The sequence below is a fragment of the Eptatretus burgeri genome, chromosome 4 (genome assembly GCF_056783735.1).
Source record: "Eptatretus burgeri isolate ZD-2024b chromosome 4, Ebu_testis_v1, whole genome shotgun sequence".
Lineage (NCBI taxonomy): Eukaryota > Metazoa > Chordata > Myxini > Myxiniformes > Myxinidae > Eptatretus > Eptatretus burgeri.
This window is the reverse complement of record NC_140964.1, coordinates 137,747,213-137,768,001: the sequence shown is the minus strand read 5'-3', so window position 1 is coordinate 137,768,001 and position 20,789 is coordinate 137,747,213. Positions and strand designations below refer to the sequence as shown.

Here is a 20,789-nt window from a genome sequence, read left to right as displayed (position 1 = left end):
GACACAGAGGGGATGGCTGAAAGGAATGGAAGAAAAAAAATAACTTGGTTGTCTTTAACCTTCTTGAATCTTCTCCAAATACATCCAAAGGTTGGCAGAAAGCAGAATGAAAGCATGTTGCAGAATTGATAGAGATCGGAACACAGGTGGAAGAAATACATGAAAACAATGTCCTCAGGCTGGGGTGGGGGGGGGGGGGTGGTATTGGACATCACAGGAACGTGGGCCGAGTCGCACTTGAGCAAAAAGATGCATTAATGAAAAACAGAGTCCTCCAAAGCCTGGTGTTGGCGTCACGGTTAAGGTGCTGGCTAAAGATCTTAGGGTCCTGAGTTTGAGCCCGTCACCCATTGAATTAACACCAGGTGGGGTTAACAGCCCGTCATCCTTTTGAGGACGGCAAAATGAGTAACAATGTACTGCTAATAGAGGGCACTAAATTAGCAGCACAGTCATGTCCCCAGAAAATGATTCAATCAGCAACCACAGGCTGCACACGATAGCTCCCTCGCTTGGTCGGACAGCCAGTTCGAGGAAGAGTCCGAGTCGTTCCATATTCTTTCCATTTCCTCATGATGGAGCTCACTGTGCTCTTGGGAACTTTCAACACTCTAGAAATTGTTTTATACCCTTTCCCAGATCTGTGCCTCCTCACAATTCTATCTCGGAGCTCTACGGACAGTTCCTTGGACTTCATTTCGGAGTTTCTGCTCTGACATGAACTGTCAACTGTGGGACCTGAAATGGAAAAATGTGTTTCTTTCAAAATCATGTTCAATCAATTGAGTTGGTCACAGGTGGACTCAAATCAAGTTGTCGAGACATCTCAAGGATGATCAAAACAAATTGGATGAACCCGAGCTCAATTTGGAGTGCCAGCTCAAAGGGGTTGAATACTTTTTGACTCAAGACATCTCAAGTTTTTCATTTTTTAAAAAATTGTAAAGTTTTCGAAAAACATGTTTACACTTTGTCATGACAGGGAATTTTGTGGAGATCGGTGACAAAAAATATTAAATTTAATCCATTTTACATTGAGGCTGCAACACAACAAAATGTGAAGGGGTGTGAACACTTTCTGAAGGCACTGTCTGGTCTCGAGCTGTTTTTACTCAATCTCCCTGAGATTGATGTCATCACTTCCTCTGTACATGCAGAGTGTTATAAACACCTGGCAAGCTTTGTCACTGCATTGTGAGACCAAAATGTGTTTTGTAAAAAATGAAACACTTTGTTCTTTTTGATGTATTCATGAATTGTGTATTTTTTTGTTTTGAAAAATCGTTTCTATTTTGCTCACATCTGCTTTTTAAAAAGCTTTTTTCTTGTTAATATAGTTTTGCAATGGAAGGACATAAAAGCCAAGTGTCAAGTCTGTCTCTCCGTCAGCAAAGCCATGGGTGGTATTTGCATGTTGAAAATAATCAGTGAGTGTGTCTCCTCCATAACTCCAAAACCATGAAACCAAGTGGCACAAAACTTTGCATGCACACCAAGGGAAACCTAAGGGAGTGTATGAATGAAAACTGGGTGTTGGGGTAAATTTAAACACTCCGTTTAAAGATAATTTAGGGGGTGCTCAATACAAAACAAACAAACAAAATTAACCTCACAGAAATGGTGGCACACCATCTTGGTCAGCCTTCTGTCACATCGCTGGTTTAAACCGGCATTTTCTTCGTCCTGCTCAAAGGCACCTCAACTTGGAACTACGATCACCTCTCATGGATTAATATGGAGTTAAATCTGAAAAGTAAAAGAAATCAGTGATTCTTTCAATGAAGTGTATTTGTTTATTTAATAAAGGCCATCATCCCTCCTTTTGCCGTGTCGTCTTAATTCATACCTCTGAAGGATACAGTGTCACTCCACCGGGATCTGCGATACTTGTCAGAAACCCAAAGATTTGAACAATGTTTTTAAATTCCCTTTCTATGAAGAACACAAATTGCATCCATTTTGAAGAGTTTAAGAAGTGTGGATGGACGTTCTGGATGTGGGATACATTTTCAGGGATTTGAACCAGAAGCATTCTTAAATCTGCAAGGCAGTTCTGAGATTTTTCAAAGAGAGCAGGAAATTCACATTACACCATAAAGGACCCTCAGGTGAGATATCTTCAAAGGTAGATGTGGAGTTAGCCCAAACCCGTTGAAAAGAGGGAATTTATGTGATCCATCCGGGCTGCGACGCTTTGAGTTCATCGTTTTTCTTTTTCTATCTTGTATTTCAAACAAATCACACTCAACAACCACGCCGCCACCATCGACGCTACCAGATCTTCACCTACGTCCGCTTCCGAACGGCAAACAAGGGCGCCAAGGAAGGAGCTGCGAGGACGCGCGGGTTTTCCCGCCTGTTTTTCCCGCCATTTTTCTCCGCGCTTGGTGTGAAGGAAGGGGGGAGGGCAGCTTGCCGCCGATTGGTGGATGACCAGCGTGAGGCGGTCGGGGAGAGGGAAAGCCCCTCTTCGAGAACCCTCTCGAAGGAGGGTGGAGCCGAAAACAGGGGCGGAGTGAAGGGCGGAGCCCCGGGCTATAAAAGTCGGACACGGGCGGAGCGCTCTTGCTCTCTGGCTCTTGCTCACTTCGTCTTCTTCTCTCTCTTCCGGCTCGCTCTTCCTCTTCGTCTCCTCTGCATGGTGGCCGCTGGCCTGGTCTTCTGTGGTGCGGTCCTGAGACCCCGCTGGCGGGACGGAGCGTCTGCCATTCCCCACACCACGATCTTGGACAACAACGTTCCCCCCCTCCTTTCTATCGGCGTTGAGACAGCGCCGGAAACCCCATCCGTGGCGTCGAGTGGCCAACATGTGCTGGTGCGAGGCACGCCGGAGAGGACTCGCCTACCACGCCAGGGATCGGAGTCGTGGCCAGGCGCGACCACGCCGACGGACGTGGGAGAGGGACTCGACGGCCCAAAGGGAAGTCACCATTTTCTTTTCGGGGTTTTTGTATGGATCTTGTGGCACCGTGTCTCGTAAAGTAGAACTGTTTAAGTGTTGCCATGTGTACGCGTATTCGGTTGTAGCTCTGCATTGTTACTTTTGTTTTGGCTGTTATATGTGCATTTTGATTATTGTAAGGCTGTATATACGTGCTTTGTGTCTGTGGTTATGAATAAAATGCTTGCTTGTTGAACTGTGCCCGTTTCGCGTCGTCTTTTCTTTATTGACCCTCCATCTTGCATCATGTAAGGGGTTCGTAGTGGGTGCAACATCCCGGTAATTAATCTGAACCGTCCAGGTCGACGATAACACCGCTCGGTTATCCTGATAGTACGGAACGGGCCGCCCAAGAGGCTCGTGTCCGGAGTCGACCTGCGGCGAGGTACGATCGCCCGGTTTACCATCCGCGTGGGTACTTCGGTCGGTCGAATTTGGCGAACAACCCTATCCTACGCGGGTGGCCGATTGGCACCGATTGTGGTGAGGTCGAAAGGCCCACCCGTGACTTGCTCCCGGCGTTGGTCCGAGAGGGTCACGACAGAATTGTCCGTCCGGTGGGCGACGTGCCGCGATTCGAGTTATGTGGCCGTTCGCACGCCGGCGGGCGCGAATTCGCAACAGTATTATGGAATAGCTGAATGTTCCTTTCTTCACCGCTGTTACGTCTGGCCATGTGGTGTATATAATTATGGAGTCATGTGGGTCTGAAAATGCCATAAAATTTAAAAAGAAAAAGATCTCTCTAACATCATCAATGAAGTGACTGGTGGTATTTCCAAGTGCGGAGTGGTATTTTGAGAGACATACGGCGTGGCCCCACGGTGTCCATACGTATCTTTTCACAACACTGCAATGCAGAGTGAATGACGTGGTGAGGTGAAGGGAATGATGAAGTATTACGTAAGCAACTCGATCATGTGTGGTGACTCCAAATTGTTTTAATTCACAGGCAAAATAAATAATAAAAGGGTGTGTGTGTCTGTGTGTAAAAATATATGTTGTGATTATACACACATATTAAAGTGATGACACACACACACACACACACACACACACACACACACACACACACACACACACACACACACACACACACACACACACACACACACACACACACACACACACACACACACACCTAAATTCACTTTCACTGTAATTCTCTCACACAGACACACCATGAATTACCACTTTCCTGGAAGATAAATTTCCAGGTTCATCTCGTTCAATCATCTGAGAAACGAGATTCGTGCTTTGATGGGAAATGTACACGATAATTAAAGGAGGGTGGAGGGAGAGGGCGGGGGGACAGCGTGGCGGGGAGGGGGGGGGAACACAGCGTGGCGGGGAGGGGGGGGGAACACAGCGTGGCGGGGAGGGGGGGAACACAGCGTGGCGGGGAGGGGGGAACACAGCGTGGCGGGGAGGGGGGGAACACAGCGTGGCGGGGAGGGGGGGAACACAGCGTGGCGGGGAGGGGGGGGAACACAGCGTGGCGGGGAGGGGGGGAACACAGCGTGGCGGGGAGGGGGAACACAGCGTGGCGGGGAGGGGGGGAACACAGCGTGGCGGGGAGGGGGGGGAACACAGCGTGGCGGGGAGGGGGGGAACACAGCGTGGCGGGGAGGGGGGGAACACAGCGTGGCGGGAGGGGGGAACACAGCGTGGCGGGGAGGGGGGAACACAGCGTGGCGGGGAGGGGGGGAACACAGCGTGGCGGGGAGGGGGGAACACAGCGTGGCGGGAGGGGGAACACAGCGTGGCGGGGAGGGGGGGAACACAGCGTGGCGGGGAGGGGGGGAACACAGCGTGGCGGGGAGGGGGGGAACACAGCGTGGCGGGGAGGGGGGAACACAGCGTGGCGGGGAGGGGGGGAACACAGCGTGGCGGGGAGGGGGGAACACAGCGTGGCGGGGAGGGGGGAACACAGCGTGGCGGGGAGGGGGGAACACAGCGTGGCGGGGAGGGGGGAACACAGCGTGGCGGGAGGGGGGAACACAGCGTGGCGGGGAGGGGGGAACACAGCGTGGCGGGGAGGGGGGAACACAGCGTGGCGGGGAGGGGGAACACAGCGTGGCGGGGAGGGGGGAACACAGCGTGGCGGGGAGGGGGGAACACAGCGTGGCGGGGAGGGGGGAACACAGCGTGGCGGGGAGGGGGGAACACAGCGTGGCGGGGAGGGGGGAACACAGCGTGGCGGGGAGGGGGAACACAGCGTGGCGGGGAGGGGGGAACACAGCGTGGCGGGGAGGGGGAACACAGCGTGGCGGGGAGGGGGGAACACAGCGTGGCGGGAGGGGGGAACACAGCGTGGCGGGAGGGGGAACACAGCGTGGCGGGGAGGGGGGAACACAGCGTGGCGGAGAGGGGGGGACACAGCGTGGCGGGGAGGGGGGAACACAGCGTGGCGGGGAGGGGGAACACAGCGTGGCGGGGAGGGGGAAGACAGCGTGGTGGAGAGGGGGGTACACAGCGTGGCGGAGAGGGGGGGGACACAGCGTGGCGGAGAGGGGGGGGACACAGCGTGGCGGAGAGGGGGGGGGAACACAGTGTGGCGGGTGCAGAGCGACATGGTGAGGGAGGGGAATGGGGAATGTGGTGGGGAGTGGGGACTGTGTTCATGACGTTCCCAGTGAGTTGTAGAATTCCAGAATAATTTCCCTGACGAGTCCAACATCCCTGACACGGAATGTCCCCCGAAGATTAACGAGGAATGTTGCATTTTAGACCCACATAATCTTTTGGAGTTTTTTAGATGATGAATCAGGTTTTTATCTCCATTCAGGTGATGAAGGTTAAATATCCCACGGAACAGGTAAAGTAGGTAATTTGTACCTCGTACCTCGTTTCACCTCCTCATTTGGAGATAAAATTGGATTTACAAGTTAAAAATAAAAGGTTTCTGGTAGTTTTGTCGTTTAAAGGAAGAATGAGGTTTAATCCTCGCTGTGCGAAGTTTCGTGATGATGATTAATAAACAACGTGGTGAATAAAACAAAACGAGTGAAAAACACCTCATTAAATCAACAACCAAACACCTCAACAAACATTGAATAAAAACTCCTTTAACTTCCCTTCGTTTCCGTCATGAAGGAACAGAGAATTATTTTATATTTAAATTACCGTTTTCCTCTCTCTCTCCTCTTCTTCACATCATTTCCTCCCCGACCACGAGGACCCGGGTTGGAGAGAACAAGTCACAGGAACATGAACCCGGAAGTTCTTCCTCCTACTTCCGAATAACTCGCATCTTCTTCTTCCTTTTTCATAACACTTTTATTGTCCTTTCAATCACTGATCTCCATTATAGTTGTTGACGACTTAAATTATTCTTCTTCTTTTAATTTTTAATGTCGATCTTCTTTTTCTCTTCGTTTTCTTTTTGTTTCACGGCGCGATCAGAACCACGATGCTCTATATATGCCACACACCTGGATACCTCGGCTGAAGCTAAACACCCTGGGGTATTGATGGTGTTCGCCCCGTTTATTTAATACATTGTAAAAACGGATTTACAGAGTCGAGGGAGATTTTGGCTCAGATGGCAAAGTGTTTCCGACACTCTTCACCCGATGATCCCCATTTCTCGGGCAGTGTGGAAAAGGGACGATCTGGGTTTTCCGTACTGAGGGCATTGAGTGAACATGTTCCAGATCTTCGGCGACAGTGGATGATAAATGGGATTTCTGGGACGCACATTCAAATGAATAGGGGAAAGGGAGAAACTTTCTGACCCAAGCCCCGAAAGCTCAAAATGGGAGACACTTCCTCCTTCCCTCCCCCCTTCCCTCTCCCCTTCCCTCTCCCCTTCCCTCCCCCCTTCCCTCTCCCCTTCCCTCCCCCCTTCCCTCTCCCCTTCCCTCTCCCCTTCCCTCCCCCCTTCCCTCTCCCCTTCCCTCTCCCCTTCCCTCCCCCCTTCCCTCCCATACAAGCAAATGTAAAATTGAGACTCATTTAATTCTCTTTTAACATTCATTTCCATCGAGTATATTCACTTTATCTCTTCAAGCTCGAAAGAAAGGGAAGTTCACTCTCCCTCCTTCGGTTCTGTAAAATTGGGAAGTCCCTTGAAGATCACAGTCGTACTGTGGAAATGAGGAAGTATTTGTCATGATGATATGCTGGGTGGTCATATTTTGGACCATTAGCTGTGTGTTAATCAGCTGTCGGGATTCTAACCTTGCTTGTAATTGTGTATTATTCAAACCTTGCTTTAAAATGTTGCTTTAAATGTTCCAGGCTACCAGTGTTCCAGAGCACCCACTGTTTTTGGACAGCGCCCAACTGTTTCTGTTTCTTGGAAACTCAGCCCTTATCGCCCTTCCTGTTGCTCTGTGGTGGTGTGCCCTTAGTGCGACCTTGGAGAGAACTGTGGAACTGTTCCTTCAGTGTCTGCTGCCCACACATTCCTATTCTCAGTGATCACCAGAGTTTTGCCTTTGTTATCAGCAGGTGCTAGTGAAGGAGTGTCGGAAGCTTGGAAAGTTGTTAGTTTGCAAGACTTGCATATCTGAGAGTTGTGTAAGCGGCTTGGAAACTGTTGGGTTGCATATCTGAGAATTGACCGATTCAACTTCCCTTGGGGCTCCTAGGGGGGAGGGAAAGAAGCCCACTGCCACATCTATTTCTTTTATTTCTTTATCCCTTAGCATACACTTTTAGTCCACACCCAGTTCTGCTTTTGTGTGATTATATATGTGATGGTTTTGAAGCATATTCTCAATGTGATTCGGGGGAGCCTGACTGAAGGGTCACTGATTCACATTCCGCATGCGTGTGGTCTTCGGAAATAAAACGTGTAATTCGAGGATCCTCATCTGACTCTGTCATCTTACTCGGCCGAGTGGAGAGTCATAACAGTATTCTGTGTCCACGTCTCTCATGGTAAGATCTTAAATCATCAGAACATGAACTCAACAAAGTTTTGCTAAAAGCAAACAAAAAAGATATTTAAAAGTAAGTTTTAAATGAAAGAAAAGATGAAATCTCTATTTCAGCCCTCACACCTGAACCAAGTCCCTGAAACCTGAAGTCATTTCCTTTATGAGACACACCCGAAAAAACCCCTTGTTGTGTAATTTCCCAAGATGTCATCAACTTGGCCTATTTATTGTCAAACGCCAACTTTGTTTTATTCAGACAATGGAGTATTTGGAAGAGTAATCCAACCTTGCAGATCAATCGTTTTCACAAGATGAGAGGTGAGATCCTGAAACCAATTCATTATTTGTTGTTTATACAGAATTAAATCACGATACAACCAATAATTATTGTATGTTTTTTTTCTAACAGGTTTTCCACAATAAGAATGTCATTGATAAATGATCTGGAAAATGAGTCCTTTGAATATCACGAGGAATGGCAAAAAATGTATGACTTCCTTAAAGACATTCAATCGTTCAGGAGATAATTGAATGACATTATTGTTGGATGGAAGGAAGTCCTCTCACGTCCTCTGACCTTGAATGAGTCGAGTCAAAGGAGAGAAATTATCTCTTTCTCTCTCTCTCGAGCATTGACTCATTATTATTTTTTATTTTTCAGTTTAAACACCTGTCTGGATGAACAAAACACGGCACTCGATCTTCTGGAGGTGAATGTGTTATTTATGATTTTATTAATATCATGATATAACTAGAACGGCACTCATAGAGCGCATACCTTCGGCGCCACTACTTTTTTTGTTCTTGGTATGAGTGTGGGGAACTGGTTTCATATGAATGGTCTTATGACACAAACCACATATCTATAATGTCATGACCCCCCCCGACTTTCGGGGGCTACGGACTAAACAACAATCAACTCACGTCGTTTTGGCGAGTCTTCACTCGCAAGCTCGGTGAATACAACGTTTCAACAAGAGAAGGTAATCTCGTTTGATGCTGGTTTCATGCAAATTGAATAAGAATTGACTGAGTTATGCCGAAAACCGCATATTTTTCAAGGGCGTGACCCCCCCCCCCGACATTTTACCCCAACCGGTGACATGTGTTATGACGTCATTGTGTCACAAGATTGGGCATTAAATTCTGAACATTTTGGTGCTGGGTTCATGTAAAGCGGACAAGAATTGACTGCGTTATGACAAAAACCGCATATTTTTCAAGGTCGTGACCCCCCTGACCTTTGATCCCTAACCAGTAACAAGAGTATGGGTGTCATTGTGTCATATTGCATATCACAAGATGAGGCGTTGAATTCTGAACATTTTGGCGTAAGTTGCATGCAAATTGAATAAAAATTGACCGTGTTATCGTAAAAAGACGATTTTGACCTTTTCGTGACCTTGACCTTGACCTTTGACCCGAACGATCCCAAAATCTAATCGAATGCTTCCTGGCTAATAACCAATCATCCCACCAAATTTCATGCAATTTGGTTTAATACTTTTTGAGTTATACGAATCACAAGATTACAAACAAACAAACAAACAAACAAACAAACAAACAAACAAACAAACAAACAAACAAACAAACAAACAAACAAACACATACACACACACACACACACACACGCCGACCAAAACATAACCTTTCGCAGAATGCGAAGGTAATCATCTTTACACACCCTAATTGTTCTTCCCTCTTTGTTTTGAACAGAATATGTTGACAGAGTTTCAAAATCACAAACCATCAGTCTGCTGAGAAAGAAGATTTTGTTCAGTGTTTTTAATCTTGTATAATTATATGTGCTTTCCTTATAATTATCTGATTTTGAATTACAAAAAAGAATAGAGGAGATGTGAAGGGGTGGGGAGGGGAGAGGGATGAGGGGTTGGGGGGTAGGTGCGCTGCCCCAACGACCCATCATCCCCCTCATCCCGCTCCCCTCACCGTGTGTGTGGGGAAGGGTGGGTCAAAGATGGGGACACACAGGGGGGTGGGGCTTGTATGGGTGGGTGGGGCTTGTGTGGGTGGAGCTTGTGTGGTGGGGCTTGTGTGGGTGGGTGGGGCTTGGGTGGGTGGGGCTTGTGTGGTGGGGCTTGTGTGGGTGGGTGGGGCTTGTATGGGTGGGTGGGGCTTGTGTGGGTGGAGCTTTGTGGTGGGGCTTGTGTAGGTGGGTGGGGCTTGTGTGGGTGGGTGGGGCTTGTGTGGGTGGAGCTTGTGTGGGTGGGTGGGGCTTGCGTGGGTGGAGCTTGTGTGGTGGGGCTTATGCGGTGGGCCTTGTGTGGTGGGGCTTGTGTGGGTGGGTGCGGCTTGTGTGGGTGGGGCTTGTGTGGGTGGGTGGGTGGGTGTTGTGTGGGTGGAGCAATTTTTTTTATTAAATAAAAATGTGTGAGGAACGAACAATCTAATCACTAATTATGTGGATATGATGGATGTGGCTTGTGTGGATGGGGTTTGTGCGATTGGCGTTTGAGTGGGTAGGGTTTGTGTGAGTGGGGTTTGTGTCGGTGGGGGTTGTGCGAGTGGTGTTTGTGTGGGTGGGGCTTGTGTGATTGGTGTTTGAGCGGGTAGGGTTTGTGTGAGTGGGGTTTGTGTCGGTGGGGTTTGTGTCGGTGGGGTTTGTGTGAGTGTGGTTTGTGTGGGTGGGGCTTGTGTGAGTGGTGTTTGCATGGGTGGGGTTTGTGTGGGTGGGGTTTGTGTGAGTGGAGTTTGTGTGGGTGGGGCTTGTGTGCATGTGGCTTTTGTGGGTGGGGTTTGCGTGGATGGGGCTTGTGTGAGTGGGGTTTGTGTGATTGGGGTTTGAGTGGGTAGGGTTTGTGTGAGTGGGGTTTGTGTCGGTGGGGTTTGTGCGAGTGGGGCTTGTGTGCATGTGGCTTGTGTGGGTGGGGTTTGCGTGGATGGGGCTTGTGTGGGTGGGGTTTGCATGGGTGGGGCTTGTGTGCGTGGTGTCATAAAGGGGGTGGAGTCAAAGAAGAAATTTCAATTTGTCTTCGTCTTTTGTAATTCCTGTGAATAAAATGAACCTAAAATATCTTCCCCCTATAAATCACATAATTTGTAAGTTCAAGGTTTTTTTTTCAATTTATCTTTGTCTTTTTTAATTCCTGTGAAGAAAATGAACCTAAAATCTCTTCCCCCTTTAAATCACATAATTTGTAAGTCTAAGGAACTGGACCGACGACATCAACAATTTTGAAAAGTTCATTTGTCCATCGCTTGGTATAACCTTTTTCAAAATGAGATTTCCACCTGCATATTCTTACAATTTCACCCCAACCTTGAACTTAGGCTTTCTGACATTAATCTCCTTTTCATATTTTAATTTTGTAAAGGTTTCTGATGGTTTAATTTTCGTTGAGGTGTGAATCACATCATTGTACTTTTCTGCAATGTCCTGAATTAAAGATAACCATTGTTGAGAGCCGAGTTGAGTGAATTTTTTATGTAGTCTCTCTTTTAAAGTGCGATTAAAATGCTCAATAACAACCACTTTTCTTCATTCACCCCTTTTTATTGTTTCCTTTCACCTCCTCCTCCTTCATTTTTCCCATATTTTGAAAAAATGTGCAAGTTTGGTGCTTGACAAGTTTCAGATACGATTTCTATAATATTTTCACACAACGTATTATAAATACAGGTAGATACACGAGGTGGGTCACAAAACTAAACAAAACAAGAGCTCGGACCACGGTCTAATACCCATATTACAAGTTGGTTTATTGTGTCGTGCGGGTGACCAGCCCAGGTTAACCCCCCGACCCGACTTGCGGTGAACATCGCCAGCCCCCGGGAGGGCCGAGCGGTTCCTTATTAACAGGAGGCAGACACGTTAATCCTCGTAGATTTTAACACGTGCTCAAAGGGCATGGGGCACAATGGCCAAGGAGTGGAGGAGCACGGGGAATGAAATGGATGCACCGGGAGTTTATACTCGAACCCCACTACAAATACATGGATGCAGCCTCTTCAAAGGAATACATTTCATGAAAATAATCAAATATTTACAAAGGACAATAATTCAAAAGGTAATGATAATAATGACAAGCCGGTAGGCGACATGGCTGCTCGCTCTAGATGGAAAGCTGGCTGATGTGACTAGCCGATATTCATGTATATGCTATCAATCAATTGAGCACAATAAATATGATTACCACAGCCCTCTTCGTTTGCGCCCAGAAACCCGCCTTGTGAAATTTCAGGCATGTTTCCAAAGAGACTCTAACAAATGTCAGCCCTGGTAATTCCATTTATCTATTCGCTAAAGATTTTATTTTTTTTATATGATGCTGTAAGAAATTCTCCTTGGGCAGAAAAACAACAGGTCCCTCGGAGGTCCAGTTTTGGAGGTATTGATTTTTTTGTACAGTTCACAATAAGTGTACAATGTACGATAAAGTATTTTAGCTGTTGCTAAAGGGGCTGTCACACCTTGCCGATTTAGCCAGCGTATGCCGATTTATGAAAAATTTGTCTAAAACGCTGGCACACGTCAAATACGTTATGGGTAAGTTTTGTATACGTTAAGAGCACGCTGAAAAACACTACCATACGTCGTAGTACGCTGGCTTTAATCGTTGTACTTTGCGGTTGTCCGCAAATTTTAGCATGCTTGAAATTTTACGACGTATGCCGGAGTATGGCTCACACGTTCCGCATACGCTGGGAATAAGTTGTAGGCACGATATGCGATCGTTGACACACGTTACTTGTAAGTTACTCATAAGTCGAAACACGTCGAGGTAATGCTTAGCGTACCCAAAACTTATTTCTAACCTGAGTAACGTGCTTTGAATCTATGAGTAACGTACCTCCAACACATATTGACGTATGTAGACGTATTTGATTGACGTCTTCCGGACGACCACATAACTTACTGAACGTGTTTCAAATTTACAGCTACCGTATAATTATGTATTGGCAGCGTTTAAAAAAAAATTAAACCAACACCAACTTCCGATATTTCGTCACGTGCTGTTACGTCACATCCGATTTCCTCTTCAGTTTGCTCGTCTTATTCTTAGTTCCTCCTCTGTTTGAGGATATTGTCACATCGACGTCGAAACTTAAAAGCAAATGTCCGAATATCTATCTATAATTCCAGTAATCTCTGTGTGTGTCTGTCTGTCTGTTTGTCTGCGACCGCCGTTTCTCGACGACCGCCGGTCCGATCTGATTGAAACTTGCCAGGAATATTGCTGGGGACCCGCGGATGTGCCTTTTCAAGGTTTGATGTCAATCGGACAAGTGGTTCCCAAATTATGGCCATTTATCTGTCGACCAATGACAAGACACGGTGCTATGACATCACAATGTTTATTTATTTATTTATTTATTTTGGCACGATTGACGGTCCGATCTGATTGAAACTTGCCAGGAATATTGCTGGGAACCCGCGGATGTGCCTTTTCGAGGTTTAATATTAATCGGATAAGTGGTTCCCAAGCTACGGCCATTTATCTGTCCACCAATGACAAGACACGGTGCTATGACATCACGAATGACGTCACAATTAATGTTAATTAATTTATTTGTTTTTTGTGAATACATTTGTGAATACATTTACAGAGGGAGGGGTGAGAGAGGAGGGCGAAAGAGGGGGGCAAGAGAGGGGCGAGGGAGGGGAGGGAGAGAGGAGGGCAAGAGTGGGCGAGAGAGGGGAGGGAGAGAGGGGGAGAGGGGTGAGAGAGAGGAGGCGTCACAATTCAAGAGAGGGGGAGAGAGGAGGGGGCGAGAGAGGAGGCGAGAGAGGGGCGAGAGACTGGGTGCGTGAGAGAGGGGCGAGAGAGGAGGGATGAGAGTGGGGGGTGAGAGAGAGGAGGCGAGAGAGAGGAGGGCGAGAGAGTGGGGGCGAGAGAGTGGGGGCGAGAGAGGGGGGCAAGAGAGAGGGGGCGAGAGAAAGGGCGCGAGAGAGGACTGCACATACTGGCACTCACCTACGGGCCTGTACTAGTATTTTAAGATTAGTGATAGACTAAAAAAAAAAAAAACATAACAACAACAACGACAACTTCAGATATTTCGTCACATGCCTTCATGGAGCCAAGGAGAAAAAAAGAAAATGTGCCTTGACGGAGAAAATAAGTTCCGGGTATGCTAAACATTACCTCGACGTGTTTCGACTTATGAGTAACTTACAAGGAACTTGTGTCGACGTGTGTCAACGATCGCATATCGTGCCTACAACTTATTCCCAGCGTCGCGGAACGTGTGAGCCATATGGTGAGTACGTCGTAAAATTTTCAGCATGCTTGAAATTTCACGACGTACAAGGCATATTACGACGTATGGCAGTGTTTTTCAGCGTGCTCTTAACGTACACACAACTTACCCAGAACTCATTCGACGTGTGCCAGCGTTTTAGACAAATTTTTCAGAGGTCAGCATACGCTGGCTAAATCGTCAAGGTGTGACTGCGATGTTGACACTTCCAATTCTCAGGCGATTAGGATTTAAATCGGCGAGTGGCAGCTTTTTAATAGGCTACGCCACGTGATCGTCGGCGATACGTGCAGCGCGCTATGCATACGTTAAACTATCGTTGGGCATAGGTTGTGAACACCGACAACACGCTAATCATTCGTTGGTCTAAGTTATCTATATGTGATTAAAACGTTCTGTGTACGTTACTAATACGTTACGCATACGTCCAACTCGTTATGAATACGTCCAAAAGTTAAAAAAAATAATCAAAATTTCAGCGTACGCCAACGTTTTACATACATTTTTATATGTTGCCATTGCTGGCTAAAACGTCAAGGTGTGACAGGGCCCAAAAGGCCCAGTCACACCTTGACGTTTTAGCCAGCTCATGCCGATTTTTGGAAAATTTGTGTAAAATGCTGGTACACGTCGAATACGTTATGGGTAAGTTTTGATAACATTGAGAGCACGCTGAAAAACACTGCCATACGTCATAGTATGCTGGCTTTAAACGTACTTTTCGGTTGTCCTCAAATTTTCCATGCTTGAAATTTTAAGACTTATGCCAGCGTATGACTCACACGTTCTGCATAACGCTGGCCATAAGTTGTAACCACGTTACACGATCGTTGACACACGTCGACACACGTTACTTGTAAGTTACTCATAAGTCGAAACACATCAAGGTAATGGTTAGCGTCAGTGTTCCAGACTCCCTGGGTTTTTTTTTCTTCTTCTTCAGTATGACGGTGATGTCGGCACTTCGATTTCTAGTGCGGTTATAATATAATGTAATTAAAAGGCTGCCGCTCAACGATTTAAATTATAACTGCACTAGAAATCGAAGTGTCGACATCACCGTCATAGCGAAAAAAAACAAAAAACAAAAAAACAGGGAGTCTGGAACACTGACGCTAACCATTACCTTGAGTGTTTCGACTTATGAGCACCTTACAAGTAACTTTTGTCGACGTGTGCCAACGTTCGCATATCGTGCGTACAACTTATTCCCATCGCATGCGGAACGTGTGTCATACGGCAAGTACGTCGTAAAATGTTTAACACGTTTATAATTACAAGACGTACTCCACTTAATACGACGTATGATAGCGTACTTTAGCATTCTATTCACGTATACCAAACTTACCCATACCGTATTCGACGTGCGCCAGCGTTTTAGACGCATTTTTCAGAGGTCGGCATAGGCTGGCAAGATCGCCAAGGTGTGACTGCGATGTTGAAACTTCCATATCTGCGGCGGTTATGATTTGAATCGTTGTGCGGCAGCCTTTTAATAAGCTACGTCACGCCAACGTCGGCGATGCGTGCAGCGCGCTATGCATACGTTAAACTATCGTTGGGCATAGGTTGTGAACACCGACAACACGCTAATCATTCGTTGGTCGAAGTTATCTATATGTGATTAAAACGTTCTGTGTACGTTACTAATACGTTATGCATACGTCCAACTCGTTATGAATACGTCCAAAACTTAAAAAAAAAAAATCAAAATTTCAGCGTACGCCAGCGTTTTACATACATTTTGATACGTTGCCATTGCTGGCTAAAACGTCAAGGTGTGACTGGGCCTTAAGCAACGGAGGTATGCATCGCAACCATTCATTTTTGTATACATGCTAGCCACATTGTACACATTTCACCCAAGTTTCATCAAAATCAGACTCTTTCTCTTAGAGATATTCGCAATTAACCGTTTCTAAAATGTTCGACATGTACTCGCCCAAAACCTATCTCCTCCTACAAATATTTTTTGTTAGGGCTGCAAATTGGCATGAGGGGAGCGAGATAGATTGCGCACAGACGTCTTCAGCTTCGATTTTTTTTTTTTTAACCACTTTAAAGGGCCATTGCTGTGCCGTTGCTAGGGCCTGGGGTCCCATATTCGAAAGCACACGATTCCCAGAAATATTGGTCCTACCTTCCAAATTTCATTGGAATCGGTTGAGTGGTTTAGCCCCGAGGCTTGACCAAAGTTTCGCGGACAGACAGACAGATGGAAATGTCCAGAATAAGGGTGCTCTAAGAGCAGCCAATACAGACAATGAGGAAACAAAATAAAAAGAAATCCCTTCCTTTCAACTATTCTTGTACTTGGCTTGGCCCAGAACTGGTCTTTGTGGTACTTGGAATGGAGGCGCTTCTATTCGCACGTGCAGACGTGCACAAATGGCGCTGTCACTTCTCTCGTAGCAGGACAAACATAAGCCAGGCACTCCACGAGCGGCACTCAACACCAAGGCTCAAACGTGTTGCTGCTTCATGCATCGATCGTCCTCACCGACCTGCTATGACATTCATGAGGCTCGGGGTCCGTTTCTCATGACTCAACGAAGAGCCAAAGGCCAGCATCTGGCTTTGTGCGTGCGCTCACCCTGAACTCCCACTTCCTCTCTCTTTCGCCTCTCAAAAAGTGCCAGCTGACTAAGTCCGATGCCTCTCAAAATGTGCCAGCCCTGAACTCCTAACTGATTCTCTTCTGAAATCAACTCTGCCTTGTGCGTTCCTCATACTGACCTCATGCGTGTGTTCTACCGATCTCTCGTCCTATTTTGTCGGAAGCCTCCCACGCCCTCTTCATTTTCAGGCGTCACACCTCACAATCCTCTGCCTCTGGGGCACGGCCTGCTCGCCCGGAATCTGGGAAGGCGGGGCTTCTGCCTGCTCAGCTCACTTCTGGCTTTAGGAATGTGTTCCCCACCTTTATTGCCGATCTTGAAATATACAAACATAGGGAAAATCACAGAGGGGTGATTACATACTGGGGAAGCTTTAACTTAAACCCCGGATAATTAACATGACACCACCCCCTCATGTGGTGACACGTAACACTTTAGCTTAGCACCCTACTTAGTTACATCGAGATGTCTTTTGCACATCCAAGGCCAAGTAACTCTACACAATGCTATATTCCCTATTGAATTCTTCCATCTACCCCCACAACCGTAACAATAGCTTTGGTTTTGTTTCTTGAAGAGAGGGATGACTTCAGAATTAGTCTTATTCTGCATCGGTACTCTTTCTGATTATAATAATTATTTAATGCATTTTTTTATGTTGTACTTGGGGGGCCTTCTTCTATACCAAGGTATTTGTAGGATGCTTCGTTTTCTCGTTCCTGTATTGTTGTACTTTGATCAATTGAGATGTCTGTTTTTTTATTGTTTTCCTTATTCAAATGTGCATTGGCACATTTGTCAAGAACAAACTCCATTCGATGTCCTCCATTCACTGCTTCACCAGTTTCAGTTTATCTGCTGTCAAAGAAAATCTCAATTCCTTCTTTACCTTTGAGTCATTTATTAAAACAACAACCAACAAAAACATATGCATGTGGTGAATTTTCTCGAGGTTAAGCAACACAACCTTCCTCCAAAGATTCTGTGGTGTATGAAACTTTAAATCCCGACATAGTACTCGGTGAAATTTAGATCTGTTCCTTCTCCAGGCTTGCTGATGTTATCGCTGACATGTTGGGGGTTCAGGGAAGAGATCATTCGCAGCTTTGATGCAGCAGCCATCTGGAGGTCAGCTTAATGCTAAAGAGATGAGGAATATTTGTGACCTAAAGGTTGATGGGAGGTTTCAGCGGATGAGGGGGGGTGAGATCATCCACCAATGTTTTGATCATCCTTGAGAAATAATTATGCCACAACTGCATTCCTTTGGGTGCTGGGATGGACCACACATGGCTCCTTGGTCCGGAGGTCAGAACGTCAGCTTCCATTGAAAGATTAGGGGAGAAAACTTTGCACATCAAACTGTATCCATGTCCTTGTTCATTGATGAGGTTACTCAGTGGGTCCAGAGCGAGACAAAGCAGGAGGGGGGGGGGGGGAGGTTGCCACCTTGTAAGATACCATGTCGTATCTTTACTGCTGGGATTTCAATCTTTCCCTCCACGCAAGGTAGTATCATTGTTGTATTCCAGAGCGTCATTGCTTTCTGAATCTGTGTGACTATTTGGGAGTTTGTTCGATGCTCGAGCGTAATGAGGGTGAAAAGCATGTCGTTGCTTTCGCCAGAAGTTTGGAATCCCATCCAGGCCTGGGCATTTGAAGTTTAGCACTTTTGTGAGACATTTTCTATTTTTCTCTTCATCAATTATCTTTGGGTACATTTCTTGTAAATGTTGCTTTTCCTTTTCCAAGTGTCATATCCAGTCTGCTTCCTTGTGTTCTTTTTTGTCCACAAATATACCCTTCCAAAAATTTTTAGATCCTCTTTTTCAAGAGTTGTCATTTTGTTTGTTTCTCTAGCTCTCGGTATAACTTTTTCAGATTGTTTTCAAACTTTATTTTTATTTCTTCGATTGTTGGCTTCATCGTAGTTTTTATTTTCCCTGCTATCTGTTGTATTTGGAGTTTATTACGGGTGGCTAATGGTTCTAGTCCATTGTTTTCTGTTATAATTATTTTTGATTTGTCTGATTCTTTTCATGACCTTCTGTTTCCCATTTTGAATTGTTCTATTTGTCCCGTTTCCACCCACAGTTGGTCTCTCTGCTTCCCAAGTCTCTGTTTCCATGGTGGTGTTTTGTTTTTGGTCGGATCATCAGATCTATATTTTGTGTTGTTGCTTGCCTGTCATTTTCTCTTGGACATACAGTGCTGCTGCAAAACTCACATCATTAATTTCTCTAAAATTAGGTGATTTTGCAAGCATTTTAGTAACTGCTTGATTTACTTTCCTGACTTGTATCTTCAACTGTTTATTCTATGAAGATGTGATCTTTGCTTGGGTGATATTCATTTGATTTCCTCTATTTAATTAACCAGCTCATCTTCTAACCTATCCTGTTCATTGTCAACCTCCTCTTCATTCTGTTGTCCATTATTCTCCTCCTCATTGTGATCTGCCCTTGTTGCTCTTTTTTGTTTTGTTTACAAAGGTGCCATTTGATTTTAGTTAGTAACTTCAAGTTGATATTTCTCTATGGGTGCTACTGTAACATTTCCTTTTATCATTCTCTGGTCCTGTTTTGGGGTTTTCAGTTTTGTTTGTCAATTCAATTCAACAATTTGTTGCCCAATTTCTGTTATTGTGATTAAATTTGAAATCTCATCGATTTCTGTTTTCTGTGTAATCCCAGTCAGTAAGTTCTGATGGTTGTTCCTTTTCTTTGGGAGTTTGTACTCTGGGAATCTCATCACAAACGTATGCCCACTGTGGCATGTCGCCATTTATAGGTGACCAGTCATTTGTTGTTGCCTCTTCATTTTGTTCACGTCTTATTCTTAGTTCCTCCTCTGTGAATACTTTCTGTTTGAGGATATTATTTTTCTTTGTGTTTCGTGCTGCCCTATTAACTCACCTTAATTAGGACATCGTCTTCGGATGATCTGTTCCCAGGTGTTTGCAATTTCTTTCCTCATCGTCTCTAGGAAATAAGCCTAACCTTGAAGCGAAAGACCTATATGAGGTTTTTATTGATTTTGACCCTTTAGATCGTATACTTTCAGAAAATGATGAGTACCGGTGGAGTACTGTTGGACAAAACCCGCTAATCAAGATGGTGACCAAGATGGCCGCCGTAATACTGCCGATTTGGTAACTTTGTTATTAAGTGTCAGAATTAATTATGTAATACCTCTTTTTGGGGGTTTTTGGGAGTGGGGAATTCAAATATGATGTTATTTTTGCATTTTTAGGTGAAAGTTACATGACAGAGTCAAGGTCAATTATTAGTGAAAAAAGTTCAAAAGTTGTATTTCTCAAAGATGATACTATCATCAAAATAAATAGTAAATCTATTCCATGTTAAAAGTTTTGGGGAATACATACTAATAATACTTAGCTTTCTTTTCTTGCTTTACAGCACTTCATTTACCTTGGTCACAGGCTGTTATTTACCAAGGTCATTTTAAACATTGTATTAGCGTCATGTCAACATGTTGACATTAAGGACATTGTGAATAAAACGCGTTCAACAGTCATCACCCTGTGTTCAGTTTGCCTGCCACTAACAGTATTCAATCAGTTGTTTCTATTATTATTGAACTAAAACAACTTTTTTTAAAATCTATTTTTCAGGTGAACACTTAGCAAGATGGAGCAGTGCTTCTTTCCATGGTGCAAGAGGGGTGATCAGAAACTCTCCACCTGTACACAAAAGAGGATTGAAAGTGTGAAAGAAGCAAGCAGAAAGCGTGGGGATGATATAGAGTCAGTCCTTGAGAAACGTTTAGATGGAAATTGTAATGTGTAGATCAAAGCTCACCATCTCTGTACTAGTGAATATGTTGACAATGAGAAAATCAAAAGAGCTAAAAACGCACTCGCTCATCCAGTGAACAACCACTTACCAAGCGAACATGGCGTGATCATAAATTTTGTTTCAAGTTACACTGCATCTTCTGTGGACAGGAATATGTTGAAGACCAAAAACACCCAGGACGCAGACACATAGTCAAGTGTCAGACAGATGATTATGGTGAATCTAGTAGGAAGCAGGGCAGTTTTAAAGAATCAATCTTGGAAGTGTGTACCAAACGGGCTGATAAACAAGCAGATGTCAATTT

General features: G+C 45.4%; 1 protein-coding gene and 1 long non-coding RNA gene across 18 annotated transcripts in view; one reads left to right on the top strand and one right to left on the bottom strand.

Moving 5' to 3' along the window:
- Nucleotides 1–20,789, bottom strand: part of LOC147029212 (uncharacterized) — a 299,659-nt gene that overhangs the window by 166,244 nt on the left and 112,626 nt on the right. For 5 of the 17 annotated variants that reach the window (XR_015056838.1, XR_015056839.1, XR_015056840.1 and 2 more), the window contains exon 1: nt 6,068–6,163. The exons of 4 other annotated variants lie outside the window; for them this stretch is intronic. The gene's annotated coding sequence lies outside the window, so the exon portion shown is untranslated. Of the gene's footprint in view, nt 1–6,067; nt 6,185–20,789 lie in introns of those variants that run through there. 8 more of the 17 variants (XR_015056841.1, XM_085876427.1, XM_085876424.1 and 5 more) reach the window with 6 other exon arrangements.
- LOC147029213 (uncharacterized) lies at nt 7,650–9,783 on the top strand. Its single transcript, XR_015056862.1, has 4 exons — nt 7,650–7,828; nt 8,084–8,145; nt 8,489–8,537; nt 9,544–9,783. It is a non-coding gene; the product is annotated as an uncharacterized LOC147029213 (long non-coding RNA).